The following is a 15796-nucleotide window of genomic DNA, read 5'->3' on the forward strand; positions in this document are numbered from 1 at the left end:
CTCCCCTGTCAAAAACAAACCAAACCAGGCACTACTTAAAGTCATCCAGACAGATTTCCATAGTAATAGAATATTGCAGTGGCACAGGGAAAAGGGTTCATCGTGAACGGAACTCAACTGAGATAAGTACAGAGGTGACTGAGTATTGCACAGGGAGATTGAGGGACTAGGGAAGGGAATGAGTAGGGGTTCCATAGTCAGAAGCGAAAGATTATAAAAGGCAGGAAGGGGGTTAGCCCATATGAAACCATCTGGATTTGCTAACTGGCACTTACCAAAGCTAGACTCCTACTCTCTCACAGAAGCTGGGAAACAGGGGCCCTATCTTCAGGTGGTGGCTGGAATAAGCAGGAAATTCTTTAGACAGCCTTGAGTTTCACGGGCAGGCACTTTAAGGGAGACTGGGGTCTTACTAGGGCAGTGGTCATGAGCTGCTGAAAACAACGTTAGTGTTTGTTCAAGTCTTCACAGGCCAAAAGGTTGAATCAAGAAGAGGGCTCAGAGGAGCCTGGCTAGAGTTTAGAGAAAGAATCTGTTACCATCCAGATGCCCACCCCTCCTGAGCTGATTTCCAAAACAGAGGGACCATTCTAACAAGACTCACCAAACTCACCAAACTACTGACGTAGTTAGTGCAAAGAGAACCAGGAGGTGGAGCAGAGGTTCCCTGGCTTCTTCAGGACCAGAGGTCAGCAGGGATTTGAGGGTGTGAGAGGCAGGGCAAGACAGACTGAAGATGACCAAAAGGCACGACTGAGATTCTCACCCTTGGCGTCTCAAAGGGTCACACTGGCTGGCTGCTGCCACTATGGAAATCAGGGCCTCTCGGTCCTGGGAAGCACCAGGCATGACCAGCTCTGGCTCCTGAGGTCCTAGTCAGGGTGAGATGTTGTTGAGACCTGGGCGACAGTGGTGGGGCACCCCCTGGGGGTGTGGGAGGAGGCACACCCATTCAAGAAGAGGAAAGGTCCTGAAGTCTGAAGCAGAAGCAGGAATGGTGCTTCAAGGTGAGCCTTGATGTGTTCCAGTGTAGCACTGGAGAGGGGTCTGGCGCCACACTGTGGAGTGTTTCAGCTTACAGGGCCAAGGGAAATGGAGACTTCAACCTGTGAACAACACAAAGGCTTCATGTAGAGAGGGCTACACCCTACAGTGGTGGAGCAGTAAAATAGGAGGAGCCTGGCTCCCTGACACATGAACCACCAAACTAGCCCTGGATTACAGTACTTAATCAGATCATTATATGAGAGATCAGTAAGCTTCTTTTTTATTTAACCCACTGCTGTGTTGGGTCTCTACTACAGTGGCTGAACCTATAGCCTAATAAAGGAGTACGTGTATTGGTTATCTTTCGCCACAACAATGCTAACTAATAAACCATCCCCAAACTCAGTGAACTGGAATACCGGTTCTCACAGGATGGTTGGTCCAGCTGTACTTGAATGCTCTGCTGGCTGGGTCAGCACTGCTTCTCCGTGCTAGTCTGCAGACCAGCAGGGCTAGCTAGCTCTTTTCCACCTGGGTGGGCTCTGGGGCCCAGGCTGAAGAGGCAGTGGCAACCCGAGGGAAGCATATGAGGCCAACCAGAAACTTCATTGGGCCTCTCCAAGCCTAGACACAGAACTGTCATACTTTCATTTCTGCCTAGTCCATGGGTCCAAGCAAGTCACATGGCCAATCCCCGAGCCAGGGGACAGGAAAGTACACTCTGCCCACAGAGAGACACAGCAAGAGTGTGGGTGCAGGGAGGGCCAATAATCCTGTCTATCTCAGGATGTGACCGAGTCCTGGTTTAGAGTCTACACACCAAGGCCCCGCTCTTCTAGGTGTCCCCTGTAAATGCAACAGAGTGAAAGATAGCACCATCACCTTCACCATCAATGTGAAGGCCCCACCGCAGTTATCTGTTAGGTCAGGAACCCTGATGAGGTAAGAATCCCATCTTCCTCTCCCCAATGCCTAGTACCAGACCCTGCCCACTTGATGCCTCAGGGATCTGACTGGATGAATTTTAGACCATTTCTTCATTCTCCACATATGATTTCCTTATGAAATACAGACTGACCTCCTAAAGGTCAACACATAGTACTATGAGTTTGCCCCATAGCCTGCATAGGGACTGTGCCATTAGGAGCAGGAATTTGTACCTAGATCCTGTCTACACCAAAAACTGTATCCACTGCCTCCTATAGGGACCTCCAGAAGTAAGGGCTTCTACAAGTTAAACATCAAAACAGGGTAGTGAGGGGAGCCTGGGTGGCTCAGTTGGTTGAGCGATCTTACCTTAGGTCATGATCTCAGGGCCTGGGATCAGCCTGTGTGGAGCTCTGCACTGAGTGGGGAGTTTCCTTGAGGATTTTCTCTGTCCCTCTGCCCCTCCCCTGACATTCCCTCTCAAAATACATAAATAAATAAATGAATGAATGAATCTTAAACAACAGGGTAGTGAAATTTCTTTCTCTAGAGGTCTTCTGAAACTGGAAAGATTCTGATTGCCTGAAATATCTTCAGAGAGAGGCTGTCAAAAGGCACGACTCTAGTGGGGGATCTGCATGGACTTGGGACAATTTGAAGAACAGTGAAATTGACCATCAGAGCTCCCACGGCTCCACAAGGTCCCTGGCCCCTCTCATCATCTGTTTTGCTAGATATCATGGCAAAAGCAGAACTGGCCCAAGATGCTCTACCTTAATTGCTATCTTTCCCTGCAGACTTCTCACTGCAAAGGAGAACCACTTGAAGAGAGCCAGGATAAATCCTAAAGAATGCCACCATCACCACTGAATTCCAGATACGGGCATGTGGATGGAAAATATATTTTAGGGCAGTGACTCATGGTAAGTTGCTTCCTCCAGTCCCTAAATGGTACTCTTCAATGTCAAGCTACCTCAGGCTCTGACTGATAAAAGCAGAGGGAGAGGGAACCTAGTGTCGTGAGCTGTGCTGGTCAGGATACATATACATGTACATATCCATATACATATACACATACACATACATATACATATACACATACATATACATATACACATACATATACATATACCTACATATACTGCTTGTATAACTTGCCCAAATTTATGAAGACCATATGTATCAGTCACTGCTCTGTATGCTCCAAGTGAAAGAAATCCAACTAAAATATATTTGAACCAAAAATGTCATACAGTTAATCAGCTTATATAACCAGGAAGCCTAAGTACTTAAAGCTGCCTGTATCTAGGGTTCAAACAAGTCATCTTCTCCCCATCAATCCCTCAACTGTGCTTTCCTTTGGCTTCAGGCTCTGAAGGACGCAGGCTCCAAGACTGCAAACATGGTCATTCATCATTCTAACTCTACACCAAGGTAGAGAAAGCCCATCCTCAAAAGTCATCTTTTTGGGTTGCTTGGAGCTGTAACTAGGAGGCGAACAATAGTTACGTAATCACAATTCTATAAACACTATCAATTATCAGGAAAGAATGGCATAACTAACCCCCAAGAACGGACTGGGGTGTTAAAGAACTAACTCCTTGCCTGTGATAATAGGAAGTCCACAGACAGTGTCTAAAATGGATAAATCCAAAGCTAGAATTACCAAGATAGGTGGGGAGATAAGCATCAGAAGATTCAGCTAGAAGTAAGCAGGCCCAGTGAGCTGGCTCAGGAGGGAAGGTGGGGATGGTAAAGGGGAAGAAACTGCTGTGGGTCATTATGTTTCCTCACCATTTGATGTCATACTATTTGAACTGTAAACTATATAATAATAATAATAATAACTATTGGGGAGTTTTAAAAATTCATTATTTTTGTCCAGCTTTATTGAGGTATAATTGACAAATTAATAATTAAAAACCCTTTAACCCCATATTTTAAAAGACTGGGAAGAACCAACTTCCTACAATAGAATCCAGGGGGAACATTAGCTATTCCAGTTTTGAGGGAAATGGTTGCATTAGTCCTTATTTGATGACTTTAGTCAGCTGCCAAGTAAGGATGTATCTGGGGTTCAAATAAGAAAGGCTCTCAAAAAATGGAATAAATAAATAAATAAATAAATAAATAAATAAATAAATAAAGCTCGCACTCCAGTGTTCAGAAAGCAGTTAAAAACAGATCTGACTGGATTGGGAAGGTGAGAATTAGCCCAAACTATAAGAATACTATAGCTAGTCTTTTTTTTTTTTTTTCCTTTTTTTTTTTTAATATTTTATTCATCCAGGACTGCCCAGTTGGCTCAGCGGTTTAGCGCCACCTTCAGCCCAGGGCGTGATCCTGGAGTCCCGGATCGAGTCCCAAATCAGGCTCCCTGCATGGAGACTGCTTCTCCCTCTACCTGTGTCTCTGCCTCTGCGTGTGTGTGTGTCTCTCATGAACAAACAAAATCTTTTTTTAAAAAAGATTTATCCATTTGAGAGAGCAAGTGAGGGCATGAGCGAGGGTGGGGACACGGGGGAGGGGCAACAGACTCTCCACTCAGTAGGGAGCCTGTTGTGGGCTTGACCCCAAGAACCCTGGGATCATGACATGAGCCCAAGGCAGAGGCTTAACCAACTGAGCCACCCAGGTGCCCTATAGCTAGTCATCTTCAAGTACTTCCAGCAGGCCAGAAACTCTCCTAAGGATATTATCTTAATCCTCAGGTCAACTGATATTTTCCCCAATTTACAGATGAGGAACTGAGGCTCAGATAGTTTTGGGAACTTACCTGAAGTCACACCCTCTGGCCCCTCTGCCTGAGGCTAAGAGGCTAAGAGTGTGTTGTGCCTTTACTTCTGTTTTCTAATTGCCAATCTTCAGTGCTATATCTCAAGGGGCCTGTGAAAACCATAGCCTCACATTGCTTGGTTGTCCTGAACGCCCACACTAGCGTAGGGAAGGCCCAGTAAACAGTATGGGGTACAGCTGGTGTTCAAACCTACGCATTACCGCCTCCCAAGCCCACTTGCTCTGCCACTGAACTATGCTAACTCTCTAATTAGAATTAGAGTTGGGTGAGAGTCCTCCCTCTACCACTTATTTATTAGTTCTGCAGCCCTGGGACCCCAAGTTACTTAGCCTCTCTCTGAAGCCTGTTTTCTTATCTGTGCTATTGAAGATAACAATGGCAACCTACCTTCCCAGTGGTTGACAAGGACCAATCACAATTCCTATCTGGCAAACAACAGAAGCTTCTCTTTTGCCCAAATGTCCCAAACAACAATAGAAGCTCTCTTTTGCCAAATAATCCCTTACCCCTCAGCTTCTAAAATAAGACAAAGGTTCTTACATTTTCTTATGCTTTGGATCCGCTGGTGCTGAGGGCAGAGGACAGCAGAGGTGGTCAGGCCTAAATTCTTGGACCCCATCCCAGAGTGACTCTCCAGGGAAGGGATGGGGTTCAGGAATCTACACCTTGGACCTGTCTGCAGGGAATTCAGACACCTGCAGTTCTCCTACCTGGCTTTTTAAATAAGTCTGTGGAATTCTTGAAATCTAAGCTGACAGACCAGTGGCCTGTGAGCTGAGTTTGCTAGTGTTTGAGCCCTTCCTGCACAGGCCTCCAGCTGTGTCTGCATCCTTCCTTTCCCCCCTCATCCAATCTGTCTTTATCACCCCTCCCATCCTAGCCCCATCCCCTTACTCTGTTCTTATGTCCAACTTCCTCTCCACTCTTGGCGACCTCCCCTGAGCTCAGCCTGCACTCCTACCCACCAGCCACTTCTCTGCCAGTCTCTTCACCTGCAATGCCCCTTCCTCTATCCACCTGCAAGACTCAGATAAAAGCTGCCTCTTCCAGGATAACCTTCAAGCTCTCTTCTCTTTGCATGTGACTTTATGACTGTTCAAATGATATAGCAGTGTGAAATTTTTTTTCTGGCTGGAAACTACCTTGTGGACTCATGGCCCATGAATGGTGAAAATGTGCACCAGAGCAAGATGAAGAGAGGAAGACAAGCAGAGGGGCTGAGAGGCCTGAGAAGTAAGAGAAGACCCAGAGACAAGGGCTGGGCTCCTGAAAAAACAGACAAAAGATTACTATGTGGGGTTCCCACAGCTTTTGCAGACAGTGGCTATGCAAAAATTCATTGGAAGAACTGAGGAATAGTGCTCACTTCGGCAGCACACATACTAAAACTGGAAGAACTGAGGAATATTGCTTGCTTGCTCCATTTGGGGGAGGGTGTGCTTGAGTCAAGACACTGATGGTACTGGTGTGCTAATTATTACCAGAAACACTATCCTTTTGCCTAGGAAATGGGATTTCCCTAGTAAATCCCTTACTTTCCACCTTGTTCAACACCCAGAAAATACTTTGCCTCTATCTCTTTATTTCTAACTTCCTCCTCAACTATTTTTTTTAAATATTTTATTTATTTATTCATGAGAGACACGGGGGGTGGGGGGCAGAGACACAGGCAGAGGGAGAAACAAGCTCCATGCAGGGAGCCTGATGGGGACTCATTCCCTGGAATCCAGGATCTGGCCCTGGGCTGAAGGCGGCACTAAACCGCTGAGCCAACCGGGCTACCCACACCTCAACTATTTTTATTTTATTTTATTTTATTTTATTTTATTTTATTTTATTTTATTTTATCTTATTTTTTTTATTTTTTTATTGGAGTTCAATTTGCCAACATATAGAATAATACCCAGTGCTCCTCCCATCAAGTGCCCCCCTCAGTGCCCGTCACCCAGTCACCCCCACACCCCGCCCACCTCCCTTTCCTTCTCTGATTGACTTATTTCACTCAGCATAGTACCCTCCAGTTCCATCCACGTCGAAGCAAATGGTGGGTATGTGTCGTTTCTAATGGCTGAGTAATATTCCATTGTATACATACAGCACCTCTTCTTTATCCATGCATTTTCGGATGGACACCGAGGCTCCCCCTCCTCAACTATTAGCCATACTGAATGCTCTCAGCCTCATCTAGTCTAAAACCGAGAAGTGGTTCTCACTCCCAGAGAGATTATTACCAGGGAAGCTGCCCCCACACACTCAGGTGCCACATCTCCACCAGCCATTTTTTATAAACGGCAACGGGCACTGAACCCGAACCTTCCCAGAAACGCCCACAGAACCCCTGGCCCAGGTCAGTGGAGCTTGCTTCCAAGAGCTCCCTGTTCCCAGGCCAGCCCTGTAAATACTCCCAAAGTCCCCCTGGACCTGCAGTTAGTAGTACCTCTGCCGCCGGGCACTGCCCCCACACTCAGGCCCCAGGCTCCCCGCTGGACCAAAGCCTGCAGGTGAGAAGCGACCAAAGCAGACATCCCCCCTCCCACGCACTTTGGACCTTTTGTTCGGAGTCCACCTGCAAAAGAAACGTCAACTCTACCGAGGAAAGCAAACACACAAGTACCTGGCGAGATGAGAAGAAGCAGATCCTGGAGCTTCCTGCCTCAGGGGCTGATGGGTGGGTACAGCAGAAAGTCCAGGAGGAGGGAGCGGGGAGCTAAAGACGCCCTGTTGGTAGCGCCCCGGCTGGAAGCACCACCAGCGCCCATGCCCTCAGGGAGGCAAAAATAGAGTAGACGTCACTGGTCTGCTTTTACCAGTGGGAACCTACCCTCAGGAGGCCAAGGTTACACAATGGGGCTACGGCCAGGCGAGATCAGGAACCCAGAAGCCGGGATCTAGGTGACGCAGACACTGCGAGAGGCGGGCGTTAGGCCAAGCTCCGCTTACGTCGTCATCGGTGACCTCGCTTAGTGGCCTCACCTCAGCAGGCGGATCTCCCTCTCCCTAATGGAGTCGGGAGCCTCCAGATCGCTCCCCCGCTGGCCCTTTGCCAATTCGGGGTCGGGGACGTTGGCCCCGCCCCGCGGCTCCTCCCGCCCCGCCATTGGCTCCGCGGGCCGGGGGCGGGGCCGAGCGCCCAACCGCCGGGATGGCGTCAGGCGCCGGGAGCGCAGTTTCCGGGTGTCGGTGGCGGAGAGGCCGGCGCGTCGGGTCAGAGACGCAGAGACTGCAGCGGCCAGGAGCGACCCCCGCCCCCTCCCCGCTCCCTCTGGTGAGTCCGGGGTCAGGGGGGAGGGGCGGCGGGGTCGAGATGCGAACGCCCGGCGGGCGCGATCCGTGGTCCCAGCCCCCTGGTTCCTTTGCGCCGTCCTGCTTCAGGACCCTTTGCCTTCCCCGTTCCAGCCCCGCACCCTGCCCCCCTCGGAGCCGAGCCTTCAGCCCGCACAGCCCCTGCTGACCGCCCCCTCCATCTTCTCCCGACGGGGACCCGCGCCCAGCACGTACCCCCACCCCTCACCTCTGGTGTTGCTGCTGCAGCCACACCCTTGAGCCCTGGTAGTCCAGTTCCAACCCCGAGCGCAGACACATCCTCCTCCGCCCTCTGAAGCATCACGTCCTCACCCCTCAGCCCCTGTGGCAATCCCGGTGCTCCACGCCAACCTCCTCTGAGCCCCACCGCCTTGGCTTTCCCCTTTTCTGACTCAGCTTTCTTATCCCAGTCCCCCAAGGTCTGCTCAGCCCTAACACCCCACCTCCACCCCCCCTTATTCAATGCCTGCCATCCAAGCGGATGCCCTGCTGAGCTCACCCCTTCTTGATAGCTCTGATCTCAGCCCTATCCCAAGTCTTCCATGCATCTTCTTGTCCACACGGACTCAACCCCTCACTTCCCAGCCCACTACATACTTTCTTTCCACCTCCAACCATCCTTCATCTTTGCTAAACTGCCCCTGACTCTTGCCACCCCAGTTCCTACCACCCCAACCCAATCTTCTTAAAATGAGGCCTCCATGCCCCCATCTCTTCCTCTCAGCTCTGTGCCCATTCTTCCCTTAATGCGGTCCCCATGTGATCTGAACACTTAGTGCAGTCTCTTGCCAGCCCCACCTGCTGCCCCCCAACAGCCAATCCAGGTGCTTTTTCAGAGCCGGGTAGTTACTGAGTAGCTCGATTGGTACAGGGCCTCAGATGGTAAGTAAGTGTGGAGGAGTAGAGATCTATGTCCCGTGGGTCAAGAGGTTTTCCTGAATGTCTGGTCTCCTGCACCTGTCCTCAAGGATTGTGTTTCTAGCATTCATATTATGTTACTTGTGTTGGCTGCTGCAATGGTACCTTATCATCCAAATACCTGGAAGGTGAGGGATGGCTACTCATTCAGCCTGGGACAGTGGAAGCTTATCACTTCCTTTGGACGGTAATCTGTAGGAACTCAGGGGGTTGCACTATGTGGGGTTGGCTGTGGTCACAGACCCATGCCCATGGAGGTTTTCCTGGCATTTAGAGACGACCCTCCCCTGGGGCTCCTCCCAGGCAGAGCTGATTGGAAGTTAGTCCCAGTACTGAACACAGGGAACACAGTACTAGACGTGATGTTACATGTTGTGAAGAGTGTAGGTGAGTGGATCCTGGGGAAGCTGATGGCTAGGTGGCTTTGGAGGCTTTTGAACTGCTTCCTCTTTTTGTAGGTGCTGCATCGTTGAGTTTTGACCATTTTGATTGCCCTTGAACTGAGGAGCCAAGTTCCCCCAGAGTAGCTAGACATTCTTGAGGCACCCAGGCCCATTTGTTAATATTTATAATTTATATTGTCCTGGGCTTTTTGGATACACATCCCCTCTCAGTTCCGGTGACCAGGCCCCAAGGGATTGGCTGTTTGACAGTAACTGTAAAGGGCCCCAAAGAGGACCCATTGTCTTTGCTTGCCATTTATAGTCTCACTTCTTTGAAAATTGAATGCCTGTCTACCTTCAGTATCCCTCCGTGGAGGAGTGATATATCTGAAAGGGTCTTCAGCCTGTTGGCAGCTTGGTGTAATGGCAGGGGTTCCACAGTGGCCCTACCATTGAAAAGTTGTATACCTCCACTTCTTAGTGTCTTAAATGGAGATACCCTGCCCCGAGCCTTTTTATTTTATTCATCTCTTCATTCATCAAGTATATTTTGAGCACCACTATGTGCCATGCACTCTTCTAGGCACTAGAAATGCAAGCTGAATGAGTCAGGCAAAGTTTCTGCTTTCATTCATTCAGAGTTTAGTCCTTACTAGAATCCTAAGGGATGTGGAACAAGAATATGAAGGAGATGTGGGGCACCTTGGTGGCTCAGTCGGTTGCGTGTTTGACTCTTGATTTTGGCTCAGATCTTGATCTCATGGGTCACGAGATCGAGCTTGCATTGGGCTCTATGCTGGCCATGGACCCTGCTTAAGAATCTCTCTCTGCCTCTCCCTCTGCCTCTCCTCCCGTTCATGTGAGCGTGCTTGCTCTGCTCTCTCTCAAATAAAGAGATATTTTAAAAATAAAGAAGAAGAAGAAGAATATGGGAGAGACAGGTGTTGTTGAATAGGAGGAGGGAAGGAGGAAAGAAAGATACCCTGTGTTCATAGACTTCACATTTCTGGCCTCACCCACTAGCCTTTAGACTGGGAATCATAAGCTACAAGTTTCTTGCCCTCCAGCTGATATTCAGTTACCTCAAAGGCTAGTTGCCTTTGCCCCCATACACACACACCCATCCCACAGGACTCCTGTCCAGAACCCCAGCTTTCTTCAGGTAGAAGGAAGGACTGTTTACTCACTCAGCACTCACACATCTTAGTATCAGCTGCCTTTCTGAATCAGATGATAATTTTTTCATTCATTTCCAACTGAAAACCCTGACTCATCACCTGGAAAAGCAGCTGGAGGGCTTAAACACCATCCTGTTGTTCTGCACAGCCAGGTGCAGGATCAGATTCAGGCCATAGAGGCGAGGCTGTCACGGATGGCGGGGAAGTCTCTGAGAAGAGGAGGTCGCTGTTTACTGATGAATGGAGTGTTTCGAAAGCGGTGAAGCCAGGTCATCCCTTTCTTCTTTTAATGTAAGTCCCATCTGAGCCCTTCTCCTGTCTTCATTCTTCCTTAGTCTCTGGAGGAAGTGAAATTGGATGTTTATAGAAGCCATGTAACAAAATCACGCAGAACACTTCCTTCCTAACTTCATGTTGGAACATTTAAGAAAGGACAGCTCTGAAACCTAGCCACCACGGAAAGGACCTGTGCTCCACGGGGACGTTGGGACTGTCTACAGGGTTGGCCCGGGAACAGGGCAGTTCTTGGAAGCAAGCTCCACTACTCTGGAAGCAAGCTCTGTGGTCCTTTCTGGGAAAGTCAGGGTCCCAGTGCCAGTTTCCATTTATAAAACCTCCTGTTAGAGATGTGGCACCTGAGTGTGTTGGGACTGCCCCTTTGGTATGCTACAGATCTGATGGGCAAGATTGTTTCTTGTTGGTTTTAGGCTTTGTTTGATAAAAATGGAGCTTCTGAGTGCCTATAAAGGGTCTATGAGTAATAAATTTGCCTGCAACTCTTTGAACCAAGGACCTGACACAGTTTGATCTGGTGAAAGGCACAGGACCTGGAATGAAGAAATCAGAGAATTCTGTCCCTTACCTGAGGCCTGTTTGTACTGAGCCTCAGTTTTCTCCTCTGTGTAATGGGGGATAATCATCCTCCTCTCACAGGATTGTTTTAAGAATTAAAAAATATTAGAGAATGAGATCCTATGCCACGGTGAATACGTACTGAGGGGCAGAGGTAGACTTAGGGTGTCTTGGAGTTTTATAAAGGCAGATGCCACTCACCTTTTCTGATCAATGGCACCAGGTATGTTTGAAGCTCTCTATTTGCTCTTCTCAGCCCAGGTCTCCTGAAGAGACACCCCCTCTTTGGTTTGGTTCTTGGTGTTAGTGAAGATTGTCCTGAGGATAGGAAGTGGTGCTAGTCCCATAGGATAGTAGATTGGGGGTCTAGGCCACCCAAGATCCTGCTGGAATGCTGATCTAGCATTCAGGAGACCCGAAGCCCAGAGATCTCACGTCATAGATTGTCACGTCCTGCCTCTGAGCCAGTTTCCTGCCTCCCTGAGGCATTGTGGGAAAGGTCTAGGTAGGGTGCTTTGGCTACCTGCAGAGAAAGGTACACCCTTAACTTTGGCCTGACCCCAAAGTCTCAGTCCTATTTTGTGAATTGTCAAGTGGCTGGCCTCCTGGATTTCTCTGTGCTGTTGTCATTTTGTGACTTTTCTGACACTTTGTTTTAGGCTGCAGTTGTGTCCTATCCAGCCCTGCTCTGACCTCTCATCATCAGTTGACTCTGTTTGTTTAGCAGACCCTGTCTTAGCCAGACCACGCACTCACTAATAAGCCTCCATCCCTCCAATGAATACTCTATTATTTTGGTTAATTAATTAATGAGCCCTTAATGGATCTACTATTCAGATTGTTGAGGTCCAAGTCATAAGGCTGGCTGAGGGAATGGCATCTTTGGAACTTGAGTCTCTGTCTAGAAGGACAGGCCTGAAGGGAGGCCCTAGCCTTCTGAAATTGCTGAAAGGGATTGGATGCCAGGGTCTTGGAGCCTGAGAACCTGGATTTGATGCGGGGCTGCACGGGGTAGCATTGAAGGAACCCTGCCTCTAGGATCAGACACAATTTCAGGAGGGACTCAGACTGCATCCCATCCTCTTTTCCTGTAGCCATGGTGGCCAGAGCATGGACCTGGTCTACAGAGGAGGATAGGACTCCAGGTGAATAGGAGCCGGGAATGTGGTAAAGGGAGAGGCAGTCAGACAGGGGATGTGGCTGGGGAGGAGGGTAGCTTGCTGGTGGTCTGTCATGTGCTGGCCAAAGCTAATTCTGCGGGGGCCATCCTCCACACACACCTGCCTCCGTCTGTGTGTCCTTCCTTTGGAAGTTTGGCTCTGGGTCCTTGGCCAGCTCCAAAGTCCAGGGCTTGAGTCAGAGCATCTAACATCATTTAGGGCCACTCTGCTGTTCTGTCTGCTCCACTGTTCTGTAAATCTTTGCTACCAAACTGACCTTGGTATTCCCTTGCTCCCCTTCACCTGGGCCCCCACCTGAGAAGCCCTCCTCCCAGAACCCTCTGCTTCTGCCCCACCCACCCCTTACCCCTGGCTCACACTCATCTCTTCCAGAAGGATTGATGTTGTCCTGGTGGGAAGTGTTGGAGCCTGCTACTTATCAGCCCTGGCTTCTTGGGAAGTTCCTTGATCTGGGTCTGCTTCTATTTCTTATCTGTTAGATCAAGATAGTACAACAGCTCTCCTAGGGTGATTAGGAGGAATGCAAGAAGCAATATATGTAAACAGTACAAAATCCATTAACCATGCCTTGGTTTTATTAACTTTTTTGGGCCATGAGTTTTTGAGATAGCGATGACTTACCTTTCTGGTGCCCCCTCATGCTCAGCTTGGGGTAATTAGTGATCTATTTAGATGGGAAGGTGCCTGCCCCATCCTGGTCAATCCAAGTGGCTGGGGAGGAGCCAGGCCAGGCAGCAGCCCCCTCAGGCTCAGGTTAAAGCTTCCTCACCTCAAACACTGCCCCCCCCCCTGCCCAGGAAGCTGGAGCCCTGAGGGATTTACCCTGAGGGATCTACTTCCAATTATTTGCACATACTCTTTCAGGCACTGACATTCTTTTGCCTGCAGGTTTGGATGGCCACATACACTAGGGTTGTAGATGGCATTTCTCCTTGGTATCCTCAGGCCCTGTGCTAGGCATCTTCCGCATTTATATCTGCATTTAAGAGGTCTGATGTTATCGGTGGCCCAGCATGCCTAGTGCTGGTCACTGGCAAATCGAGAGTCAGACCCATATTTTTTCCCTTTAGACATGTCGCTGTGCTGCTCTAGCCTAGATCCTTGTGCCTAAAGGAAAGCAGATGTGTAGCAAGAGAGCCCCCCTCCTCCCCGCCCACCTTCGGAAGCTGTTTCAGTTGTCCCTGTCGCTGTCTGAGCTGGCAGACACTAGACTGGGACAGGAGTCAGAGGGGGCAGTTGCAGGGCCCAGGCCCCGAATATTAATTGTGAGCCCCTGCTTCCTGGTCCTTGTGGGCTCTCAGCACCTTCCGCTGCAGTATCCCTCTTGCACCTTAGCTCTGTGTCTGAATCAGCCTTTCATGCCTACCTTTTGGTGCAACCATTTGGTGTGGAGTCCACAGCCCTTTCCGTGATTGCTTGGAGGGGACCAAGCCCTCAGATTTGTTTTCCTTCCTCATTTCCTTCCTTCAAATCCACTCTTAGATTTTACTTTTGTATTCAAAGGCCCTTGCGCTGCAGTTTGAGGAAGATGGGCTGACCTAATGCTGCCTGCTCTGGGTAGAGGGAAGAATTGGCTCAGGGTGGTGAGCTGGAACTTGCTAATCTGGCCACCATCTGTCTCTGCAGGTGTCATGTGATTCTCCGAGGGAGCTGCTGTGTGAGTGGAAATGCTCTCAGTGGTGGAGAATGGACTGGACCCCCGGGCTGCCATCCCGGTAGGCAGCAAGGGAGGCTCAACGGTGGGGAAGAATGCCCAGGACAGCCATTTCATTGATTTTTCTCACTTTGAAATGAACGAGTATTGTCTGGAAAGTGAGGCCTCAGGCTGAGAAAGCTATAGCAGGAGCAGGCTCTGAGGAGATCCTGCCCTTTCTAGAACATCTTTTTGGTGATAAAATGGGAATTTACAAAAAAAATGGTCATGATTTAACATAGGCTACCTAAAGAACCTAAAGAGCAAGGATTTCTCCAAAGCAGAGATAGGTATGACCCATAAGTACATGAAAAGATGCCTGACATCACTAGACATTAGACAAATGCATTCAAAATCACAAGAGACATCTCCACACTCTCTGGGACGCCTCAAATCAAAATGACATAATAGTAAGTGGTGACGTTGTAGAGAAATTAGAACCTTGGCACACTGCTGGCAGGAATGTCAAATGGTACAGCCATTATGGGAAGGTATGGCAGTTGCTCAAAAAGTTAAACCTGGAGTCAACACACAACCCAGCAGTTCCACCCCTAGGTATGTACCCAGGAGAACTGAAAACGTCTGTCCACACAAAAACTTGTGTTTGAATGTTCATAGCAGCATTATAGCCAAAAAGTGGAAACAACCGAAATGTCTATTAAATCAATGAATGGGTAAATAAAATGTGGGGTGTCCACACAATGGAATATTTTTGGCAGTAAAGAAGAATGAAGTCCTGTTACGTGCCACAGCATAGACAGGCCTTGGAAACATGCCAAGTGAAAGAAGTCAGATCCAGGAGGCTACACCCTATATGACTTCACTTAGGCAAACAGTCCAGAATTGGTAAATCCACAAAGATAGAAAGTAGATGAGTGGTTGCTTGGGGTGGGGGGAGAGAGGTACAGGGAGTGACTGCTGATGGGCACAGTGTTTCTTTCTGAGGCAATGAAAATGTTCTAAAATTAGGTAGTGGCTATAGTTTCACAATTCTGTGAATATGCCAAAAAACATTGAATTGTGTACTCTAAATAGTGAATTTTATGCTATGTAAATTATGCCTCATTCAAGCTGTTGTAAGAAAAGAACTTGGACTTTTCAGAGAACATGAACTGTTTGGGCTAAAATAAAAATAAAACAGTAAAATATTTATCCATAACTCTATCAGCTAATAATTCCAACCAGTTTTTCTGCATTCCCTTCTAGTCCTTTTCAAAACACTCAGGACATGTTGACATGCTCAGATTATGCCTGAACTGCCTTTAAATTTCCAAAGGATTTTATGTATATGTATTTTATAATTTACTTACTCAACAAAAATTCACTGACTACTTATATGTGCCGGGAACTGTGCCAAGTGTTGAGAACACAAAGATGATTAAAAGACAAGTCCTGCCCTCAAGGTAATGCCCTACAGTGCTGAAGTTCAGGAGGTAATTTTTTTCCATTTAATGGATGAGGACATTAAGCTCAGCGAGGTTAAGTGAAATGTCTGAGGTGACCCAGCTGGTGACAGACAAAGCTGACACTAACCTGGGCCTATGCCAGGTGTTGTATCTTTCTCAGTGTATACCATG

General features: G+C 48.4%; 1 protein-coding gene and 1 long non-coding RNA gene across 15 annotated transcripts in view; one reads left to right on the forward strand and one right to left on the reverse strand.

Annotated features, from left to right (window-relative positions):
* Positions 1–7781, reverse strand: part of LOC140597724 (uncharacterized) — a 60056-nt gene extending 52275 nt beyond the window's left edge. For 5 of the 14 annotated variants that reach the window (XR_011999595.1, XR_011999593.1, XR_011999590.1 and 2 more), the window contains exon 1: positions 7326–7781. This is a non-coding gene — a long non-coding RNA (uncharacterized lncRNA). Of the gene's footprint in view, positions 1–604; positions 1107–7325 lie in introns of all 14 variants that reach the window. The other 9 variants (XR_011999589.1, XR_011999584.1, XR_011999594.1 and 6 more) reach the window with 6 other exon arrangements.
* A 47-nt stretch (positions 7782–7828) lies between these two features.
* LOC112912653 (putative pleckstrin homology domain-containing family M member 1P) overlaps positions 7829–15796 on the forward strand; it is a 39872-nt gene continuing 31904 nt past the window's right edge. Inside the window, 2 exon segments of the mRNA XM_072746971.1 lie at positions 7829–7976; positions 14153–14241. The gene's annotated coding sequence lies outside the window, so the exon portion shown is untranslated.

This window comes from Vulpes vulpes, chromosome 2 (assembly GCF_048418805.1).
Source record: "Vulpes vulpes isolate BD-2025 chromosome 2, VulVul3, whole genome shotgun sequence".
Taxonomy (NCBI): domain Eukaryota; kingdom Metazoa; phylum Chordata; class Mammalia; order Carnivora; family Canidae; genus Vulpes; species Vulpes vulpes.